The sequence below is a fragment of the Emys orbicularis genome, chromosome 4 (genome assembly GCF_028017835.1).
Source record: "Emys orbicularis isolate rEmyOrb1 chromosome 4, rEmyOrb1.hap1, whole genome shotgun sequence".
In the NCBI taxonomy this organism is placed as follows: domain Eukaryota; kingdom Metazoa; phylum Chordata; order Testudines; family Emydidae; genus Emys; species Emys orbicularis.
In genome coordinates, this window is record NC_088686.1 from 108,000,708 (window position 1) to 108,014,211 (window position 13,504).

Below are 13,504 nucleotides of genomic sequence, written 5' to 3' on the forward strand. Positions count from 1 at the left end.
GCCCACTCTCAGCCGCAGTAAGTCTGAGAACCGTAGAGGGGTTAAGCATTCCTTTCTCCACCCCGGTTGACTGGGAAGGGTGTCAGGTGGATCTACCCCAGTCGTAGCAGGACTGGGCAAAGAAGTTGGAGAAAAGGGAAGAGTTGTGTACTTGATAACTAGAATTAAGCAATTAAGAGCATAGATCATGAACCAGGCAGCAACTCAAACCTACACCCAGGGCAAGTTGCAAGCCTTGAGACAGGACTTCCAGGCAGAAAAGGAAGCACTGGCTAAGCAAGTACCGGTCCTTCAGTGACTTGTCAGAATTTAACCATTTGTGTTTGCATATGCTGTAACAGCAGTGTGTTTGCCACAAAAGAAAATTGAATAGTTAGACGCCAATGAGCCATGCGTTTTTGCCCAGGTGGCAAGCCTCACGAGGGAGGACTCGGGTAGCCTTGTGAGTAAGAATGTTTAAGGGAAGAGACCAGGAAGGGTGGGGGCTAGTTGAGAAGCCCACCCTCCTAGCTAAATTGATAGTGGAACAAGCCGGTGCCCATGGAAGGGACGGTTCAGCAAGAAAAGCAGGATCGGGCCCAAGCGGGCAGTCAACAGATAGATTAGAAAACAGGTTGGAAACTTTAAGGGCATAGTGGAAGAAAAGGAGTAAGTAATTATAAGCATGGCGATTTCAAATCCCCAGGACAATAATTGGAATGGTAAAATCTGAGTTGATTGGGTGTCATTTTGGGAGACAAGCTAGTGATTTAAGAAAAGAGAACGAGAAGTTAACTCTGTAGTTGCTAGAGGGAATTAAGCAGTGAAACTTGGTAAGAATGTCTGTAAGTAATCCAGGCAAGAGGTTATTTAAGTGGAATTATTCGACTATGAATAATTTAGTTGAATTTGCTGAAGAACACTCCTGCTGTGTACAATCTGTATTTTATAAGTTTGAGATGAATTGGTATTGTTTAAAGTTGCAAAACCGAAAATACTTTTGCCAGGCACAGGAAACTAGTGTTGTTTAAGGTATTTAGCATTTAATCCTTAAGGTGACTTAATGCTTTACAAGATTTAAAATATTTTAAATAAAGACCAAAGGTTGTGGCTGCAGCAGGGTAGTCAAAGCCAGGAAAATAAAAGATTTAAATTTGTTTTTGGGTAACAATATAGCAGATAAAAGATCTGGTAAAGAGAGAGAAGGACAGTGCCCCTGGCTCTGTGTGGTCAAACTGTCACTTTGCTGTGGGTGCATGAAAATTTTGTAAGCATAAAAAAAACAGTTACACCTTGTGTAGAAATTGATGTGGCTAGCGTTGTGGAAATTAAATTGTGGAAATTGAATTGTGGAGAAAATGTGCATTTTCCCCAGAACATGTGCAGTGTATATTGTAGCAGAGGTAAAAGAAATGCAAACCTACCAATATAGGTTGTGTTGTCTTTTTCAGATCGCTGTGTGTTTGAAAGCAGGAGTTAGAAGTAAAAGGCAATCAAAAGTCTGGGAAAGTTAATTGTGTCCTTTTTTTAAAGTAAGAATCTTTAAGCTGTGGATAGCTTTGGATCTGGAAGCAAGCCAGAAAGCATCTGTATTAATGCAAATTATCTAACTAATAAGGTAGAAGCCACCGAAACCTGGGCTGCCTATAAAACAAATAAAAGGAAATATGGGGTAATTCCTCTGTTTTGCCTGAAATCAACAAGAGTATGTGTATATAAAGGAAATATTTTAAGCAAATAATGTCTTTCAAATCATCAGAGAAAACGGATGCCAGCTGAACAGCATTCAACGTACCATGCATTTACTGGTACAATAGGAATTATTTTTGTGTTCTATGTCCTGTCTTGTGGTGTTTGTCTTGTGGCCAGAATTGTTGTGTTTAATATTTTCATAAGACAGTCTAGTTCAAAATTAAATAGGAGGGTGTAGTGAGTCGGTGTGGCTCCCCTCCTGTCCTGAAGAGGGAGCACCGGCGCAAACACCCAAGTGGGCGGAGCCACCGCCGCCTGTCCCCGCCCCCCGGAAGTCACGGGGCGGGACAGGAAGTATAAAGGCCGGCAGCCAGAGCTCACTCAGGCGCCGGCCACCGCAGGGAGCAGACGTGCGGTCGGGAGCTCCCCGCCAGGATACCTCGGAGGCCCGAGGTGGATGCCCTAGCTGGCCGGAGCTGCCCCGAGCTCATTACGAGGAGGAGCCGCCGGAGCCCGTCCGCTCCCGTCGCTGGGAGGCACCCCTGGAACTCCCCCACAGCAACCCCGAAGGGGAGGCCCCGCCAGAACCCTTGCAGCCCTGCTGTTATCCGGAGGAGCCGCCCGAGGGCCAGTGGCCGGATTTCCCTACAGAGCTACCGGATCTGCCACCAAGCCCCGGCCAAGAGGAGGCTCCACTGATGGACTGGACCGCACCCGGTGCCACAGACGAGGTAGGCCCCGAGGGGGATAATGGAAGTAGCCCGGGGGTAGCCAACCCCAGTCAGGCTACAGAGGCCTGTGAGCCCATGGCAGTGTGTTTCGGCCAGGATACCCCACTGACCGGCAGCGACACTAATCGCTGCTAGGGCCCCGGGCTGGGACACAGTGGAGTGGGTGGGCCTGTGTCCCCCCACCCTGCCACCCCTACACACGGGTGGCAGGCTTCCCCCTCACCCAACGGTCAGGTAGGAACCTGAGCCCCTTACCTACCGGGGCTAATTTCCTGTTTGTGTTCTGCCCTGAACCAGGGCCGGAGCTCCTAAACTGCTTATCTGCTCAGCCCCTGCTCCAGAGGGCCTGAGCTAAATTGACTGTTTGTGCTCCGCCCTGACCCAGTGCCAGAGCTAATAGACTGCTTATCTGCTCAGCCCCTGCTCCAGAGGACCTGAGCTTATTGACCACCTGTGCTCAGCCCCTGCATCCAAGGGCCTGAGCTTATTGACTGTTTGTGCCCAGCCCCTGCTACAGGAGGGCCTGAGCTAATTAACTGTCTGTGCTCAGCCCCTGCATCAGAGGGCCTGGGCCCCCAAACTACTTGCTCGCCCAACCCTGCGCCAGAGGGCCTGGGTTCTTTGACTGTGGTTTACTCAGCCCCCTGGACCAGAGGGCCTGAGTCCTAAGTTAACTGACTGTTTAATTCGTGGACTAGGGAGTCGGTGTGGCTCCCCTCCTGTCCTGAAGGGTCGAGCCCCGGCGCGGACCCTTTTACAGAGGGTTAAATAAAAAAGCAGATGCTTGTTTTATTCAACTTGGAATACAAAGTGTTTGGATAAATCAGGAAAAATGTAATATACTAAAGTCTAATACATTTGCTTAAGTAAGAAAAAGAAACTTCATTGGTCAAATCTTTTAATTGAGGAAAAAAATGTTGTTAAAATTTGCATATCAACAGTCTTTGGAAGCAAGGACATGGAAGGTTAACCCACTCCCCATATTGCACATGGGATCCTTCTGGCTACCTCAGATTTCTAGCCAGAGGGCTGGGGAGAAAGCAAAGCTATTGGACACCAGAGGTTGTACAGAGTGGACTCCTCAAAAGTGGGAGTGCTTGTCCTGGTTTGTTGCTCCAAAGCTCTGTATATAAGTTATTTTACTGGAAAGGTGTATATGGCATACGTTGAATAATAAGACTAATGTACTGTATAATGGCAATGTGTATGTGTTCATTGTTGGGAAAAGGTGTATAAGTAAAGAGTGAAAGTTTCCTTTGTAGGTTAAAAAAAGCCAAGAAGGGGAGAAGAAAAAAGAACAGAACAAGTTAACTGGAAAAAAATAGCTAGCAAGCTGAATCCAAAGATAAGACGCTGGCCCCATCCAAGGATACTGCCCACAGCTAAGACTTGGCTGACAGCCAAGAAAAGGGGGGCCTGAATGTGCCCAAGCAACTATGAGATCTGCAAAACACTGCCAGGCATTAATGAAATGTGTTAGGTTTCTTTTCTCACAGGTAAAGAAGCACTACTCAAAGACGGTAGCAGCCCTGCCATTCATTGAAACCAGGAGACTGAGTCTACGTAAAGTCCATCAACAAAAGACTGCTTTGACTCCATGCTGGAAAGGCCCTTTCCAAGTCCTGTTAACCACCAACACTGCTGTGAAGTGGCAAGGACTGCCTACCTGGACCCATGCTTCTCACTGCAAAAAGACCCCCTCCACCTCGGGAGGACTCTCCGACTCATGATCAGCCTATTCCTCCTTCTAGCTCTGCTGTGCCTTCTGGACAGCAGGAAAAAGAAAAAAAGAAAAAAAGACAAGGTGAAGTGCTAGTAACTCTCCCTTGTCCACTGACAGACCTACTGTGCCTTTGGATTTTTCTAAAAGAAGCAAAACCATTACAGGGTGATGTGCTAGTAACCTCTCCCCTGTATGATGCTGAACCACACTGTTTCAGAAAAAGAGAAGAAGGAACACTCGCTCCATTGAAACCACCAAAGTCCAGGGATTCCTGACTACAAAAAACCATTAAGAACTGACCCTGGTGAAGCAACAAAGAATTATACACTGGCAGGAAGAAACTTGTGGGACCCATGCTTAGGAATGTGGTTTTGATTGGATTTGGGGGTTTATTCTACAGGCTGTGCCCTGTGTTTTGGATAAGTCCTTCAGCATGTATTACCCTCCCTAATTGGATTTTAAATGACAAGTACCAAAGGCACCTTGTTGCCACTGCCCCTGCCATCTCCTCCATTACACTGTTACCCCTGTAACACATCCAAATACAGACAATGCCATATATCTGATAAAACCAACGGCCAAGGCCTTCACACTTTAGTGATTTATTTAAATATTGTTTGCAAAAAAAATATTTTTAAGGTTCAGGATATCCCATATAAGCGAACAATTGAATGGAAAAGAATGGATCAGTGGAGATAAAAATACATGATATCACTACAAGTGAACCCCAAGAATTTGTAATTGAAATTAATGGGTTCTATAGTGAAGTAGATATGATGGTTGTTCCTGGAATTTGCACTGTGTTAAATGAGAGAGGCCCTTATTGGTATTTGGTCACCCAATTAGTAAATAATCAAACGACTACCCAAAGAGTTTGTTCTGCCACTGAAAATTTTACCTGCATAGAAATTATTCCAGTGACTTATTAGAATTATTCCAATAATGTTACCTGTACCTTATTGCAATACACCCCTTCTTATGCCATTAATATCAATGCCTCCCGGAAATACATAAAGGTGTTCAACCAACAGATGTGGTATAGTACTACACCAAAGAGAGATGTATTAGGATATCAATGGACTGTGTGATTAACACTACACTAGGGACTGTTAAATTTTCATTGCCCTTATCCAGTTTCCAGATAACCTCTACATACCCAAATTGTTCAAAAGGGGCTGCTATTAGATTTTAGCACAACAGAGGGCTTGGGCTATTTCCTCTAGAAAGAAGAGAGACTTGACCGGATCCCTATGGGATGGGGCCAATAGTACAGCAGCAGTTTGAAATATTTTTAAGAACCAAAAACATGATACGAAATTGGGGCAATTAAAGAAGGCCACAAGCCTTATTTCTGGGGCACAGCTAACCCAGGTACAGGCTGGAATTGGTGAGTTACATGTTATCTCCACCCTTAGTTCTATGACCCAGAAGTTGCTGACAGAGATGGTATTGAATATCACTGAGGCTGGGAAGGCATTGCAGTGGGATCTAGCACGTTCAGGCTTGGCCCACTGCCCTTACAGACACATCAGGAGTACCATCTGATCTGTGGCCATGGAGACATACTTGGAGACTTTCTGGGTGGAAGTGCGGACGTTCTCAATGCTCCTTCCAAGCATATGGACCGGTTAGGGGGGGTGTGGGCTCCCACATACCGAATCCTGCCGGGTCCATGGGGAGGATGCATGTGGGATTGGGTAATTCACCGAGACGTCTGGGAAATTAGACTACCGCCGATGCCCTGGTGGACTTGGCAACCGCACAGAGAAAACTAAGGCAGATGGTTCTCCAGAACCGCTTGGCTCTAGATATCTTACTGGCCTCTCAGGGAGGAACATGTGCACTAATTGGGCAAGAATGCTGCGTATATGTTCCTGATGTTTATAACGCCACCTGGGACAGAGCAAACCACCTCATACAAGTAGCAAAGGACCATGGAGGGGAGCGGGTTGAATCCTGGTGGAGTAACCTGTTCAGTTGGATTCCAAACATAGGTGGTTGGCTCCATAATGTACTCCAAAGCGCCGTTGTAATTATATGTGGCCTGCTAGCTTTGTATGTTATGATAAAGGTTGGATGTTGGATGGGCACCAAGCTGTGTTCCGTCCAAAAGTAATCAACTCCAAGCTCACCACTCATAGCAGCTAGTTGTCACAGGAGTCCCTCCAAGGCACTCCAGGGACAAAGGGGGGATTGTTAGGCCCAAAAATATGGAGTATAGAACATTGTTTGGCCAGCTTAGCCAAAGTTAGGCTAACAGTAGTTGCTGGGCCATTCCTGTCTCTCTGTGAAACCTGAGGACATGCTTGCTTGAGCTGCAGAGAATGAGGTAAGGGCGGGGGGGGGGCGTATTCTTGTACCAGAAGTGCTAGGAACAGTTTGTTTGGACATATGGAAACTTGCAGTCTCCACTCCCTGTTTCTGTTCTTCATCTGTTCTTAATTCCCTCCTTTCTCCTAGTTTCTGGTGCATGACAACAAAGCTCATAAGAAGTTGCTGAGGCATCACGAATTGTTTGTAGTGTCAAAGAAGATAGATATGCATGAATATTAGAAGCTTTCTAACTAATAAAGGGGGGTTGGGTTGTTTTAACTATGACGCGACGAAACTGTCTATATAACCCTATTAGTTGTTAAAACCGTGGCTGGTTCTCTCTGGAGACGGGCCGCTCTCTATTGTAGTGTGCACTCCTCAATAAAGAGCTTGTTACTGGACCTTGCTGGTGTTGCCTGTCTCTCTGCGGTCAGACAACGAACCTTGCCGTCTGGGTTAAAGTCCCTGACAGTAGGTAGCCCAGGCATGGGGTTTCTTATAAGAGGGAAGTGGGGTGTTACACTCTTAATAAACCAAGCTGCAAAAGAGGAGAGTGGTGTTTCGCTTGACTGAGGCAGGAACAGGTTCTGACACCGGATGAGGTAAGTCCCTGTTAAACAACTGTGTTGGTTACTGTGATGCAAGTCCGTGTGAACACTCTTGTATTGGATTCAGAGTTTCCTGTTCTGATAACATTTAAACTTTAAAAAACAAAAACCAAAAAGGTTGAAATAGAATATTCCACAGACTCTCAGCTGCTTTTTTTTTTTTAGTGTAATTTTCAAGAGCACTCAGAGCTGGAGTAACTCTGCTCCCATTTAAATAAATGGCTTAACGAACAGACAAAACAAAAAATATACAGCAGGCCAATGCTGAGCACTTTTGAAAACTGCATCTTTTCCTTTTAGCCCTCTGATGGCAAAGAACCTGAAGTCAACAGTGTTAGCTGCCTGAGTCTGCAGACAGCCTGAAACAAAAGGTTCTACAGGCTGTGAACTTTCATCCATGGGGCATTAACACCCAAACATCATGGTCAAGATTTACAAAAATAGGAGTTTCATGTTAAGCTCCTAAATCCATATTTAGACTAAACAAGACATCTGACTTACCCAAGTGCTGAGTAGCCTTCAGCTTCTGCCTCCCACTGACTTCAGTTACTTCACTTAGTTGAGACCCTGAAATGGGGAGGAGGTGCTGCTTTGCAAAGTCCACACATTGTTACTCGTCACAGCTGATCATGTTCAAAGAAACCTCCAGTTTCTGTGCTTATCTGCTACGGCAGGATGTCGTAGAGGATAAAGACAGAAAACTCATTGGGTCATTCTCTACCAGGAGACCCCTTCTCTTTAAAACATGTTTCCTGATTTGTCCAGTCTAAACTTTCCTCTTCTAAATGCTATCCCCTTATTCCTCATTATAACCAGGATGAAAGGGGGACAGCAGCCACCAAAGAAGGGGTAAGAGAGGAGGCAGGGAGGGTGTGATGAAGTGGGAATTTCTGTAGTAGTTGTTATGAAGGCTATGTGTGCCTCAGTTTCCCTTATGTGCTGCAGGGTTACCTAGGGGTGGTTAAGGATTGGCTGCTGAGGCCTTCCTGGGGCACACCTGAACTGAGACAAAGAGAGGTCAGTGGGACAGGATTTGGGGCTCCATGCTGACCACGGTGCACTATGCTGTAACTTCCTTTTCTCTAACCAAGGACTTCCTATGCTGTGTTACAACATCTTCTGTTTTACAATGCGGGCTGAGTGTTACTGCAGATGCTGGAGCGGGGCGATGCATTGCTCCCTAAGATTGTACAAGTCTCCCTTAGGGGTCGGCCTCAGTTGCACTCACTGAACGGAGCTCACAATGTGAAGCAGGGGTGCTGAAGGGCCAGAGGTCCAACCTAAGGAGGTGGTGAAGCCACATGGCTTGCCCTGGAGGAAGAGTGAGACCCCCAGAGGTCTGGGTCACTGAAGAGGTCTTCCTAGAGACTGTCCCAAAGCTGGGGTCATTGCACCGTCTTGTGGATCCATGACAGAGGGTAATAAAGGAGGCCAGGTCAGGGTTACAAAAGTTGATAGCCCTGTGGCATGGCAGGGGTCCATTCCCACTGATCCCAGTTGCTGCTGCTTCATCTTGCCTTTATTTTGAAAATCAAATGTTGATAAATATAATCTTGACCCAACCCAGCCACCTCAGATTAATGCAGTCAATTAACAAAACCCACCCATCACTAGAGGGTGCAATCAGGTGAGCTCAGCCCCCTGATACAGGCAAGGACTCTTCTGCCTTTTATTGGACACTTGTCAGTAACCTCTCCCGCTGACCCTCCTGGGCTGTAGTTGCTGCTCTTGGTGTCTCTTTCATACAATGACTGGATGGGATGGCAGGAAATACTATCCACAGTATTCTGGATGGCCTTGAGAAACTGAAAGCCAACGTCCATGTGCATTTTCTTTAGATGTCATCTGACCGTCATAGGTGGTTATGACACATGACCTTAGTGCAGTGGTTGCTGGAGGATTCTCTGCACCTTGAAGTCTTTAAACCACGATTTGAGGACTTCAATAGCTCAGACATTGGTCAGGGGTTTGATACAGGAGTGGGTGGGTGAGATTCTGTGGCCTGTGTGCAGGAGGTCAGACTAGATGATCATAATGGTCCCTTCTGATCTTAAAGTCGATGAGTCTATGGCGTGACACTGGTAAGCCAAGTGCCAGCTCTGGCCAAGGCTGCAGACATCAGCCAAGAACTGACAAACTCACAGCTGGAAGCCAGACCAGCTCATAGAGTGTTGGTATAGTTCAAAGTAGATGTTAAAATGTAAAACAATGTGTTTAGTGTTTAAACTTCCTGGGAAAACTGCTGGTTGTGTTGCATGCATTGTTTTCACTTTGCTACTGCATTATAACAGGGTACAGACAATATTTGCATTGTATATACCTCTGTAACTAAATAATCCATCAAATGAGAGAGAAGCTGTATGTAATGCAAATGAAGAACTTTAACAGGAAAGTGCTAACTCCTGCTCATGGAAAGCAAATGATCAGTGTGAGAGATCAGAGTCTCTAGGTGCATATCTCTTCCTCACTGTGAAAGAGAAGACCCACATGCGAGGCCGTGCTGTCCGCTTGGTTTCTGTGAGCAGAAGCTATAAATATGGACACAAGGAAAAATTCTTCCGCTCTGGACTGTTTGGATTCTAACAGGGCAGAATAACCGAGAGAGAAGACAGAGATCCTCAGAGTTTTTTGGGTAGCCCTGAAAGACTTCTGGGAAACTGGCTCATTACTACATCTCTGCTACTTTTTGAAATTATAGACTGTGGCTCACTTGTACATATATAATATTTTCCATGCTTTAACTCCTATTCCTTTCTCTTAGCTATGAAACTTTGTTAGTTTACTATAGAATTGGCTACCAGCATCTTTGGTGTGAGATCTAGGATGCAAATCGAACTGGGTGAGTGACTGGTCTCTTGAGACTGGGTGTAAGTGATCACTTACTACACAGTCCAGCTTGTCTGGACAGCAAAATAGACTGGAGTGTCTCACGGAACTGTCTGTGACTCCATTATAAGAATAATGTAGTACTTTGGGAGTTCACACTTGTTACTGGGTTGGTGAAATCTAATTATAGAATATACTACCATGAAGGGTGTCTGCCCTGCTTTTTGACAGTCTGACCTTAGGTTGGCACATTCGGTCGTGAGCCACTCATCATCTGTCACGCAGTCTGATCACTGTTAACTTGGCAGGTTGCCAGCCACTTCTCAGTTTGTCACTCTTCCCCACCCCCTGCCCCCTTGCAATGGAGATAACTGTTTGGCATTCTTACCATGGTGTTCCTCCTTCTCTAGTTTCCTGGCCTGCTGCTCTTTTGTGATTAGTTTGGGGCTAACTGTCTTTGGCTCAAGAAGTTTGTTAGATGTTGGCACTATAGTTTTTGTGCTTCTGTCCATAAGTATTTGAACTGGAGAGTCTCCTAGATCACTGTGAGATGTGCCATAATATTCTAACGGTAGTAAATCAGGGGTTAGTTGAATCTACCAGGACTTTCTTAATCAAAGGTTCTATTTTATTTTTTTAAATTGTGCTGCCTTCTCTAACTCATTTGGTTGTGCCTAGTGAGTGCTTGACAATATGTGATTAAGCTGATATAGCAAAGAGAAATGTTGCAATGACTTACTCATTAACTCTGCGCCTCTCATTAAGAAAGAGCGGACCGGAGTTAAACTCATCTGGAATCCCCTGGTGAGGAAACTGATTTTTACAGTGTGCTATTACATTGATGTGCTGTGCAACTGCTTACTGCAAAACCATCTTCCCTGTTTTAATTCCTAGTTCTGCCAGCCATGTACCAACACCTATCAGGAGACTTGTATGGTTTCAGTAGCCCTTTTGCACTCTTCTACCAGGTCTGATCACAGATTTCACACTTGGACACCATATTCATGGCTAGAAAGACCAAAATTGTCTGGGCTTTGTTCTTAAACATCTCAGTGCCCATAGGACATTGATGTACGCTTAGTATTTCTGAGCATGGTCTGTGGTGGTATGACACAACATCCTGTGTACAAAAATCTCATCTGTAACAACTTCTCTTGATAGTCCCAACAGATTTATGCCTGGATGCGCCTGGGCTCCTTTGTTTCCTGTCCAGCTAGAACTATTCCCTCAGGCTGCTGTGAGATGGGCTTGGTTTGTTTTTCTTGTTAGCTTGTCCAGTCTCGTTCCAGAAATGGATCTGTGTCCATCTGGCTCCTCTCCATGCATTCCCTAGTGCTTGTGAGAGCATGTCTGTTCCCAGGAACTCCTCCCAGGGCCTGTCTCTACTTCCAGGTACAGTCACACTGAAGGATAACCCCCGCCTAGTGCCATCACAGGCAGGGGAGCCTGCCTGGCCCAGTCCCCCTAGAAGGGTCTGTTGGGAACTGAACACACACCAGTGGCAGATTCCTAGCTTTGCTTTCGGACCTGGTTGGGCTCCCAAGTTCTTTGTCTGGCTGTGTAGCCGTCCACTCCTCCAGCGTAAATCACAGCAGCCTTCCTTTGGTTTCAAATAGCCCCAAGAGGCTGATGCAGCAGGGATCACTGGGACACAGAGCGTTCCTGGCCACATTCCCCTCTTCCCCAGCTACACCCCCACACCGTCCAGGGGGGATAAGGGAGCATAGGAGCTAGGGTGATCGCCCTCTCTAGCAGAGGGGAGCCTGGACATTGCAGGGAGCCCTCTGTGGCAGGCTGCAGCAGCTCTGGGGCGCCTCGTGCTGGTGCCATGGCGTAAAGCAGATGCAGCCCTGAAGTCTGCATTTACCAAGGGAAAGAGGAGGGGGAGCAGACTGGCCAGATGGGGAGGCCTGACTCATCCATTTCCCAGTGTGTGGGTTGACTGATAGATCAGTGTTCTGGCAGCCTGCAGAGGTGGCTTCCCAGAACTGCTCTTGCAAACCCAGATCTGTCTGTTCTCTGATGTGAAACAGCCAGCACTGAACAAAGAAACACATGTTTCAAAGGCCACACAGAAACTGAGCTTTGGCATGGAGGCTGGGGGGAAGGGCAAGAAACCTCTTCCCACTTGGACACGGGCCAATCGCAGTTGCTGTGCAGGGACTGCTCCCTCCATGCACCCCTGTGAGTGCACCTGGCCTCTAAGGGGCCCCCCACATGCTTCCCCTGAGCAGGGCTGCTCCTGCCGCTGTCCCATGTGCCTCCAAGTGGCTTTCAGTGGCCCTAGCCTTGCACACACACAGCCTGGTGCTGCTGTCAATGATGTTAGTGGCAAATTTCCTATTGATTGCAAAGGAGAGGGGAGCATGCTCAGAACTAGCTTAGTGGGGCCTACATCACAGACACCAGAGGAATAAGTCCAAGCCTGCCCTAGCAGGAGTGAACCTGGGGCAAATACTCACCAGCAACTACCCACCACACAACAAAAACACCAACCCAGGAACCAAACCTTGCTACAAACGCCGGTGCCAACTCTGTCCACATATCTATTCAAGGGACACCATCATAGGACCTAACCACATCAGCCACACCATCAAGGGCTCGTTCACCTGCACATCTACTAATGTGATATATGCCATCATGTGCCAGCAATGCCCCTCTGCCATGTACATTGGCCAAACCGGACAGTCTCTACACAAAAGGATAAATGGACACAAATCTGACATCAGGAATCATAACTTTCAAAAACCAGTAGGAGAGCACTTCAACCTCTCTGGTCACTCAGAAACAGACCTCAAAGTGGCAATTCTTCAACAAAAAAACTTCAAAACCAGACTCCAACATGAAGCTGCAGAACTGGAATTAATTTGCAAACTGGACACCATCAGATTAGACCTGAATAAAGACTGGGAGTGGTTGAGTCATTACAAAATCTAAACTTAATTTCCCCCTACTGTTACTCACACCTTCTTGTCAACTGTCTGTAATAGGCCACTCTCTTACCACTTCAAAAGTTATTTTTCCTCCCTTGGTATCCTGTTGTTAATTGATTTATCTTGTTAGACTAACCTCACACTTGGTAAAGCAACCCCCATCCTTTCATTATTTATACCTGCTCCTGTATTCTCCACTCTATGCATCTGATGAAGTGAGTTCTAGCCCACAAAAGCTTATGCCCAAATAAATGTGTTAGTCTCTAAGGTGCCACAAGGACTCCTTGTTGTTTTTGGTGGTATCTAAGAGCAGAGTCCACACCTCAGCAAATGCGGTGAGGGTCCAGCCCAGCTGGCAGCATGGACAGGTCTGGGATTGATTCCAGGCCACGCAGGGCTGTGCCTCTGGCCCAAGCAGCTGGCCAATATTCAGGGGCTGTTTCTTTTAGGTGGAGAATTTGCTGATAGGAGTCAGGAATATTCTTTGGTTCAATCCTGTTTATTTACAGAATGCATGATCTTTTGTCCCTGAATGCAGCAGGACCAAACAGCAGGCAGTTTCCTTGTTCAGAAATCCCCAAGTCCAACCGTCCAGCCAGTCCTGTGCCCCAAAGAGCTCTGTCTCTGCTCTGCCTCAGGGCCATGATCATGACAGCTTCCCTTGCTGTCCATAGGCTTTTTTTGTCTTCCTCCTGGCTT

The 13,504-nt window shown here is 46.5% G+C and overlaps 1 long non-coding RNA gene across 1 annotated transcript; it reads left to right on the top strand.

Moving 5' to 3' along the window:
• Positions 1-2,116: 2,116 nt before the first annotated feature.
• On the top strand, positions 2,117-6,839 carry LOC135878297 (uncharacterized). Its single transcript, XR_010561389.1, has 2 exons — positions 2,117-2,402; positions 3,899-6,839. It is a non-coding gene; the product is annotated as an uncharacterized LOC135878297 (long non-coding RNA).
• Positions 6,840-13,504: the final 6,665 nt, after the last annotated feature.